Genomic DNA, 9,868 nt, shown 5'->3' with positions numbered 1-9,868 from the left:
AATTAGTTGGAGGGTGTGGGAAGTAAGGTTAGACTTAATTAAAGGTGAAGAGTAAAGATAAAGAATTTATTAAATAAACAATATATATTTATTTAATTGGATAGAATGAGATAAAGTCAAATGTGATCAATTATAAACAAATTTATGTGTCTACAAGATTTGATCAAGGATGTGTTTTAGTCCCAACTCTTTTATCTATAGTAACTTATCTATTATTTGCTTAATTATATTTATTTAACAACTTAGAGTCTTTGAATTTATTTATTTTAATTAAATAAAAATAGTCCTTTATAATAATCGATTAATTATGATTGAGTATGTTTCCTTATTTGACCTCCCTTCTTGCTTGATTGATTATAGACAAACAATTCACTTAGTTGATCTTCTCTCTTCTTTAAGCCTTCTTACTAGCACCCAAACAAAAGAAAAAAAAAAGGAAAGGATCTTTAATAGTCCACAATGCGACTTATAGCAATATGAGACTAGCCCCTACTTCTTGCGGGAGACACCTAATTGCGCTGCATACGAGGCGTGCATACCTTACCCATGTGAGATTTGAACTTATGACCTTTCTTTGAAAAAGACAAATTCTCCAAAAAAAAAAGTGTTCTCCCCCTTGCATGCCCCTAAAATGTAGGCCTTGAAACCATTTCCACCTTTAAAAAAATCTTCCATATTTCCAAACAATATAAAAAACTATGTAAAAGTATAATTAACTATAAAAAAACATTCAATAGCATACCTAGTCAATAAACATATATTAAAGATTGAGGAAATGCCATAAAGAATCACCACGTGATTTGTGGTTTTCTTTTAAGACTCATTAAAGAAGACTATGGTTAAAGTTAAGTCATGGAATAATAGACGGTTAATCATGGAATAATAGACTAGTCACATAAAACCCCTTCCAACGGATAAAATGCTTATTTTTCTTACTTTATTCCGTTAAGGTCGCATCAGTATATTAATATTGAAAAGTAATGACCTCTGTAAATGCAAATCGAGTGGTTGTCATTTTATTCCAAAGGCCAGGCGCCATGTCTGCACGGTGCAGACGGTATGGTATATACACAATGTATGTTTATGATTGCCGAATCTTTTTCACCATCGGACTAAACCTCAGTACTTCTATGTTTTTTTCAACTGAAGTTCAATGTTGAAGAAGAACGTGGAGTAGTTGAATTATCTCCAGTTTTGCAGGGCTTCGAAGATTTTGCGCATATAGGGATTGCTGGGCTTGTTCAATCAGATCTGGGTAGATATTTACTGTTATTTGTTGGTTTTTTGGACTTCAATTCTGTACTCTGAGATTTATTTTAGTTCGATATATAATGAATTCCTTGACGTTTTATTGATATTCAAATAGGTTCAAGAATTATACCACATGATAACAGTTTCTTTTGAAGTCATAAGTTAGCCCTTTCTTAAGGACCACACTTGAAATTCCCTCACATTGAAGTTGATTTCATCCATGTTAGGTATGGACATTGTTGAAATGTCCTACTTTAAAAAAAATCAGAACCCATTAGTGAGAATTATGTCCGTCTCTGATAATTAACTCCTGTCTTTTATTTTGTATGCTAAGTTTACACTATATACACTAAGCACTTCGATGCTGGAACTTTTGATAGTGGGAACGAAGAAAAGTTGTTTGCCATTGGTGAATAGATGTGGAGACGTACAGGAAATTTCTTCCTCTTTAATATTGTTGAGTTTCAAGATCCAATTTACGGGAATTTAGTTGAGTTTCAAGATCCAATTTACGGGAATTTAGAAGAAGTTATTTATTTCCAATTTTGAGGGTGGATGAATTAATATCAAAGCGCCATTGATGAGATCCAGGTTACAGATAACTAGGCTCAGGAATTTGCAGCTGGTCACATACTGTTGGGGTACAGTTAACTTGGCTTAGGAACCCTAGATCTGCAAAAAGTTTAAGTGACAATATCAGTCACAAGTTGATATAACATCAACACAGGACATCTTTATATAGCAAGAGGCAGTATCTTGAGAAGCATTTTGATCTTCCACAGACTGCAGCCTTGCTTCCTTCTATTGACAGCATCATTTTCAAATCTGGAGCTTACTAGCACAATCGCGGGTTATATGGATGTTTTAGGGTCTCTGGTAATGAATTGCTTTCCCCAACCTATCTATAGCCCACCCACAATTATTCTGCATTTTCTTTGCCTATTCTTATTCCCCCAATTTGATACAGAATCTCAGTTGTCAACTCAGCTAATGACGCCAAAACACTTGATGTTATCTGTGATGTGGCTTCCTTTCACCCTAGTCACACCTAATCTTTATAGTTCCTCAAAGTCAATCCTTCTAAGTTCTAACTATACCATTGATTTCTATCATTACCTTACGTGGTCAGAACAGCCAGACCTCAAAACAGAATCAACAATGGCTCATAAACTTCTCTACATCAGCCCAAGTACTGATTTGGAAGCTGAACCACTTCGAACCCTAAGATTCTTTTCATTTTTTCCTGAATACTTCTCTGTACAATTATGTTGTATATTGTTAAATTTGTAGCACTACTTTTCTCTCCCGCTGCATGCTCATTTCTATTCTGACGTGGTATTTTAAATTTACCCAATTTCAATGCTTATTACATCTCCTGGGTATGTAGACCTGGGGCTTCGCTATGGAAGCCCAAATGCTTTACATATGAGTTTATCCTTTACAGCATTATTCTCTCATATGATACTGCTAGGAAAACAGCAAAAACCTTCTTGGCTTATGAGGATGTTTGTGTTATTAATGGGGAGAAATGGGTCTCAATGCATTTCTTATAATATACAGGAGATGATCCAGAGGAATTAATTTTTAAGAATTTTACCTTTAATTTTTTCTGAATTCCAGATTTACTCTCTAAGCTTGGAACAGTAGTAGCACATAGCCAAACTAAGGATTGCACATATCTACCGTTGATTCTATTTCCACCCCACCAAGTTAAGTAGCATGCATTTTGCAAAATCCTTTATCCTTGGAGGGACTACAACCAATTCAAGATAGAAGATCAAGAAGTAAATTTGAGTAGAGTTGAAATTGTTGATTTTAGACTTTCAGATTTAAACTATACTCAGAAAAACTGAAGTTAATTACTAAATCAATATATTTGCTGTTTAGTTTAATTACTTTCAGACTTAGACATAAACATAAATTGAGCAAAATGAACACAACACACAAATACCCTGGGAAAACCTCCTAGGAGGAAAAACCCAGCCAAAAGATCTTCAGATCTGACTATGAATTATATCCAATTGTAACAGTTCATTACTTAGCTGGTAGCTTTGATGTGGCACACCAATTTGTCTAAGCCTTTCACACAACAATACACCTCTTGAATTTGTTTTGCATGTAACAGCAAGATGACCTTCAGATGAACAGATCTGGAAATTGTCTTTGGCTTCACATATGTCTTGCAATTCGCATCTTCTATTTAAGTTCACCCTTGTATTAACAATTGCCTCAATGCACACTTCCTTCACTTTGCATTTAGAATTCTTTCTTTCTGATTTTTGCACTTGCAGAATAATTATCGCATGTAATGTAATTGTATTTTGAATGCATCAAATGGTGCTCAATATAAATGAGGATAGACTCGAAGGTTGAGTTGGCTGAGAGGAGTATTGGCGCCATATTTTAAATAACAACCACACACATTACAATGCATAGGCCCAATTTAATTTGGTGCTACACGCTAAGTAAAGGCAACATGGGCCTGACCTCTTTAGTTGGGTTCTAATGTTGCCTATCGGCAATTAGAACCCAACACAAATGTGCTTTATTTTCGAATCTAAGTTACAATAAAAACAACACTCCCTCTTAACTTAGGGAGGAAATAATTACATAGTCAAAACATCATAATCTTCCATCTTGCACACAAGCAAAGAATGGATCCACCTTACATTGCCCACAGAGGGTGAAGAGGATCTTTTCTACCATCTTACATTGCCCGTAGAGGATGGTAAAAATTACTCTTCTCCCTGAGAAGATAACACTACCACCTTACATTGCTCGCAAAGGGTGGTTGATGCAACACAATGCATCACTGAGGTTGAGACTCCCTCTCAACCAGGGTTTCATTATTCACAATACCAAGTCTACCTCTGAAGTGCACGAACTTCACTTTGGATAGAGGCTTGGTTAGAATGTCTGCAACCTGTTCATCGGTGCCGACATACTTCAGCTGAATGGCGCCTCTTTGCACCATATCTCGAATGAAGTGATAATGAGTTTCCACATGTTTTGACTTGTCATGAAACATTGGATTGACAGACATCTTGATACAACTCTGATTATCACAATGAATAACTGTAGGTTCCCAAGGTTGTCCAAACAACCCAGCAAGAAGCTTACGAAGCCACACTGCTTCTCTAGAAGCAACACTTGCTTCAATATACTCAGCTTCAGCAGTACTTAGTGCAACTGAGGATTGTTTTCTGCAAGCCCAAGAGATCACTGCGGATCCTAAGTTAAAACAAATTCCTGAGGTGCTTTTCCTGTCCTTGACACTTCCTGCCCAATCCGCATCTGAGTAACCTTCCAAGGTTATTGGAGTCCTGAGTGGATACTTCAGTCCATAACCAACTGTACCTTGCAAGTATCTCAGAATGTGCTTGTCTGCAACAAGATGAACATGCTTAGGCATGCTCATGAATTGTCTGAGGGCATTCACTGCATAGCATATATCTGGTCTAGTGTTAACTAGATACATCAATGATCCAATCAATTGCTTGTACTCCGATGGATCTGCAAAATCAGAGTTAGCTGCAGAAACACTCAACTTCTTTAAGTTAGATTCCATAGGAGTAGACATAGGTTTGCAATCCATCATTCTAAATCTTTTCAAAATATCAATAGTATACTTTTTTTGACTTAGAAAATTTTTGTTAGATCTTTGTCATACTTTTAGACCTAGAAAATAATGCATTAGACCTAAATCCTTCATTCAAATTCTGAAGCTAATTCTTTCTTACATCTAATAATAAGCTCATCTTTACAAGTAAGAAATAAATCATCCACATATAGAACCAAAATTAGCATTTTATTATTAGATACCTTAAAGTAACTGTTAGAGTCAGCATCATTCTTACAAAACCCTAAACAAGATACCTTAAAGTAGATACCTTAACAAGTACTTATCCATTCTTTCATACCAAGCACGAGGGGCCTATTCGAAGCCATATAGAGCTTTTTTTAATCTGCAAACACGAGTTTTTCTATCATGAATCTCATAACCCTCAGGTTGTTCAATATAGACTTTTTCCTCAATGACACCATTAAGGAAGGCAGTTTTAACATCCATTTGATGTAGCTTCCAACCTTTAGCTGCAACAATGGCTATTATAGTTCTAATAGAAATATATCTAGCAATAGGAGCAAACATTTCTTCATAATCTATGCCCCTTCCATTTGAGAAAAACCACGAGCTACAAATCTAGCTTTATATTTTTCAATACTACCATCAACATTATGTTTAATTTTAAATAACCACTTAGAAGAGACAATAGACTTACCTTTGGGTCTAGGCACGATGTCCCAAACATCATTTTTGATGATTGACTGATATTCTTCATCCATAGCTAACTTCCAGGCATGTTGGCTCAAGGCTTCTTCAACATTACGTGGCTCTGACTCAATGAGATTGCTCATTAATGCAACATAGTTGGAGAATACTTGAGGTCTCTTACTTTCTCTGAAAGTGCCACTGGGAGTTGCAAATCTTTCAGCTTCTTGAATGGTGTTTCTCACCCAAAGTGGCCTCTTTTTGCTAACAACAATGTCACTAGGTATATCAGTGGGATCCATAGGCTCAGGTGGATCATTATGCTCTTCTTGAGGTGGAGGCTCAACAGACTCCCTCTGAATCGCAGGGTTAGTATCAACATTCATATCTTGATTGTCATTAACTTCATCAATAACAAGAAAACCTTTTGATTTCTTAAAGGCAATATCTTCTTCAAAAGTAACATTACTACTTACCTCGACATACCTTTGTCCTGGAATGTAGATCCCGAAGGCCTTGGAAGATTCACTGTATCCAACTAGCATTCCTTTCTTCCCGGAAGGCTCCAACTTGGTTTGCTTTTCCTTGGGCACATGGACATATACAGGACTTACAAAAATTCTTAAGTGACTGATGTCAGGTTTGGATCCTGTGAAGGCTTCTTCAGTAGTCATATTCTTTAGAACACGGTGAGGACATCTGTTCTAGAAGCCTCAGCCCATAAAAAAGTCTGCAAATATTGATCATGAATCATAGCCTTTGCAACCTCAACAATTGTTCTATTCTTCCTTTCAACAACTCCATTTTGCCGAGGATTGTATGGAACACAAAACTCCCTCTTAATTCCCGTCTCAACACAAAAATCATGAAAGCTACCAGAGGTATACTCACCTCCATTGTCAGATCTTAAACATTTAATTCTTTTACCAGAGATGTTTTCAGCCAATGCCTTAAACTCTTTAAATCTACTTAAGACTTCATTGGATTCTTTAGATTTCAAGAAGTAGATCCAAGTTTTCCTAGAGAAATCATCTATGAAGATTACATAATAAAGAAATCCACTAGGAGATGCTACAGACATAGGACCACATAAATCAGAGCAAACAAGTTCTAGTTTATCTTTAGCTCTACTTTCACTTTTATGGAAAGGACTTTTAACATTTTTACCTATAGCACAACCTTTGCATGTATCATCATGAATTTGACTGAGTTTAGGCATACCTTTGACTATCCTTCCAAGGGAGGGAAGTGCTTGAAAGTGTAAGTGTCCAAGTCTTCTATGCCATGGCTCATAGGATTCGGGAGCCTCGTTAATGAGGGCTTGAACACGGTTAGCAGAGAGCTTATATAAACTATCATATCTATTTCCAATTACATGAGCAGATTTAAAACTAGCCTTCTTAGGCCAAGCAAGGACTTTACTCTCAAAAAATGCAACTTGATAACCTTTATCTTCTAGAGCAGAAATGGAAATTAAATTTCTTTTAATTCCAGGGACAAATAAGATGTCACTAAGGTGAAGAGAAATACCAGAATCTAAATTCAGAGAAGTAGTGCCAGAAGCTCTAACCGCATATTTAGCATCATCACCAATTACTACATGTAGACTGGTGTCTTTCTCTACTAGGTTTGAAAGATGCTCACGATAGCCTGTGATGTGTCTGGAAGCACCACTGTCAATCAACCATGTGTTACAGTCTATGAGAATGTTGCTTGACAAGGCAGAAATGAATAAGAAATCTTCATTTTGATCTGAGACTTCATTTAGGTTTGGCTTCTCTTTGCGGAGGTTCATTCTGACATTCTTTAGCATAGTGACCAAATTTGTCACATTTAAAGCATCGAACACGAGAGAGATCTCTTGGCTTCTTCCAAGAATTCTGAGCATTTGATAATCTGAAATCTCTATTCCTCTTAGGATTATTCTTCTTCCAATGGCCACCTTTCTTGCATTGGGCTGCAAGTACATGCTGATCATTCACTTGAGGACTTTTGAGTTTTCCTCTTGTGATAAGACTGGACTCCTCATGAATGCAATCATTCTTAAGATGATCAAAAGTAGGTAATTCAGTTCTTCCACTTATGGTTTGAATGAAAGAGTCCCATTAGTCTGGTAGACCATTTAGAGAAATCATGACAATATCTTTGTCTTCCATGTTATTTCCAATTGTACCTAGTTGATTCTTTAGTTCTAAAATCCTCATGAAATAAGACATAGCAGATTCTTCCTTTGACATCTTGATATTAAGTAATTGCTGCCTTAAGGTAATTGCTCTACTGAGATTGTTGATTTCATAAGTACCTTGAAGATGACTGAATATTTCCCTTGCTGTAGTGAATGAGGAAATGGAGGTGACTAGGTGATCTTTGATTGAATCAATAATGAGTTTTATGGCTTTGACAACATTCCTTTTGAATTGTTTTAGCTCAGCTGCATCTGTAGGTTCAGTTAGCTTTTCTTCATCTATGAATTGAAGAAGTTCTTCTTCTAGGGCAATACGGATGCAGACCTTCCATGCAGCAAAGTTGAGGTTTCCATCGAGCCTATGTTCAACTTTCAGCCCCATTGACCTAACAGAAAATGAAACAACAATCTGGAAATAAAAGAATACTGAAATCTGAAGGTTGATCTAACCTATAGTTCAGATACCATGTTGATTTTAGACTTTCAGATTTAAACTATACTCAGAAAAACTGAAGCTAATTACTTTTAGACTTACTTTTAGACTTAGACATAAACATAAATTGAGCAAAATGAACACGACACACATACCCTGGGAAAACCTCCTAGGAGGAAAAACCCAACCAAAAGATCCTCAGATCTGACTATGAATTATATCCAATTGTAACAGTACATTACTTAGCTGGTAGCTTTGATGTGGCACACCAATTTGTCTAAGCCTTTCACACAGCAATACACCTCTTGAATCTGTTTTGCATGTAACAGCAAGATGACCTTCAGATGAACAGATCTGGAAATTGTCATTGGCTTCACATATGTCTTGCAATTTGCATCTTCTATTGAAGTTCACCCTTGTATTAACAATCGCCTCAATGCACACTTCCTTCACTTCGCATTTAGATTTCTTTCTTTCTGATTTTCACACTCGCAGAATAATTATTGCATGTAATGTAATTGTATTTTGAATGCATCAAATGGTGCTCAATATATATGAGGATAGACTCCAAGGTTGAGTCGGCTGAGAGGAGTATTGGTGCCATATTTTAAATAACAACCACACATGTTACAATGCATAGGCCCCATTTAATTTTGTGCTACACGCTAAGTAAAGGCAACATGGGCCCGGCCTCTTTAGTTGGGTTCTAATGTTGCCTATCGGCAATTAGAACCCAACACAAATGTGCTTTATTTTCGAATCTAAGTTACAATAAAAACAACAGATATTGGAAATTGAACACAGAACAACTAAACAAATTGATCATCTGGTCCCCCACTAGGACAATAACCACACAAGGTAAAAAATCTCAAACTCAAAAGATGCAATAGCTGGTAAATAAGATAAAGAAAATTAGCAAGTCCATCTTTGTTTTTAATACATGTATGCATTTTGTATCATCTTTCTGAATATCCTCTATACCAGAATTCTGGATCAAGATAATATGAAACAAATGTTTACTATTGAATAGCTAACAGACTTAAGTAGTAATTGTAGTTTGAAAGGAGCTTTGAAGGATGGTGGAGCAATCGAAACAATGGATATCATTTTGAAACTGGAGAAGACAAAAAAGGAACAGGGTCATCACTAGTTTTATAAACTTGGATTTATCATTTCCCATTTCTTTGTATTCTGAAAACTTTCCTTTCATCTCAATGCCTTATCCTTTCCTGTTTATTTTTACTAGATTCTGATAACAGTGATGTTCAATTGAAATGTTTACTAGAAAAAAATAATAGAATCATCACTAGTTTTAGAAATTTAGATATAAAATTTCCTATTTCTTTATATGTTTGAAACTTCCATTTCATCTCAATGCCATGTCCTTCACTGTTTGTTTAACTAGATTCTGTTAACAGCGATAATCAATTGAAATGTTCAGAGTTTATAACATCATATCTCTTAGTTTTGCATGAGTAACTCAAGCTCTTCCAAAGTCCAAATCAATTCGTCAAGTTATTAGCAAATTCATGACTTTACAACTATTAAGAAAAGCTTTTTAAAACAAATCTTTTTAATTCCAAGACTCTGAATTCTCAAGTTTCTAAAGCATCAATAATGAACAATAAGAAGCACAAACATTTTAGTACTTATCTCAATGTTCAAATCATTCAAAAAACAATATAAGGAATGGGAATTTTTGGGTATAAAAATCTAAGTTTGATTGAAG

At 35.7% G+C, this 9,868-nt stretch overlaps 1 protein-coding gene across 2 annotated transcripts in view; it reads left to right on the top strand.

Moving 5' to 3' along the window:
• Positions 1-946: 946 nt before the first annotated feature.
• The window catches only part of LOC131050161 (protein IQ-DOMAIN 5), a 69,578-nt gene continuing 60,656 nt past the window's right edge, over positions 947-9,868 (top strand). The window contains exons 1-2 of one of the 2 annotated variants that reach the window (XM_057984338.2): positions 947-1,075; positions 1,201-1,255. The gene's annotated coding sequence lies outside the window, so the exon portion shown is untranslated. Of the gene's footprint in view, positions 1,256-9,868 lie in introns of both variants that reach the window. The other variant, XM_059216539.1, reaches the window with a different exon arrangement.

This window comes from Cryptomeria japonica, chromosome 2, assembly GCF_030272615.1.
Source record: "Cryptomeria japonica chromosome 2, Sugi_1.0, whole genome shotgun sequence".
NCBI lineage: Eukaryota > Viridiplantae > Streptophyta > Pinopsida > Cupressales > Cupressaceae > Cryptomeria > Cryptomeria japonica.
The sequence above is the reverse complement of the archived record's forward strand: the minus strand, read 5'-3'. Positions and strand labels throughout refer to the sequence as shown.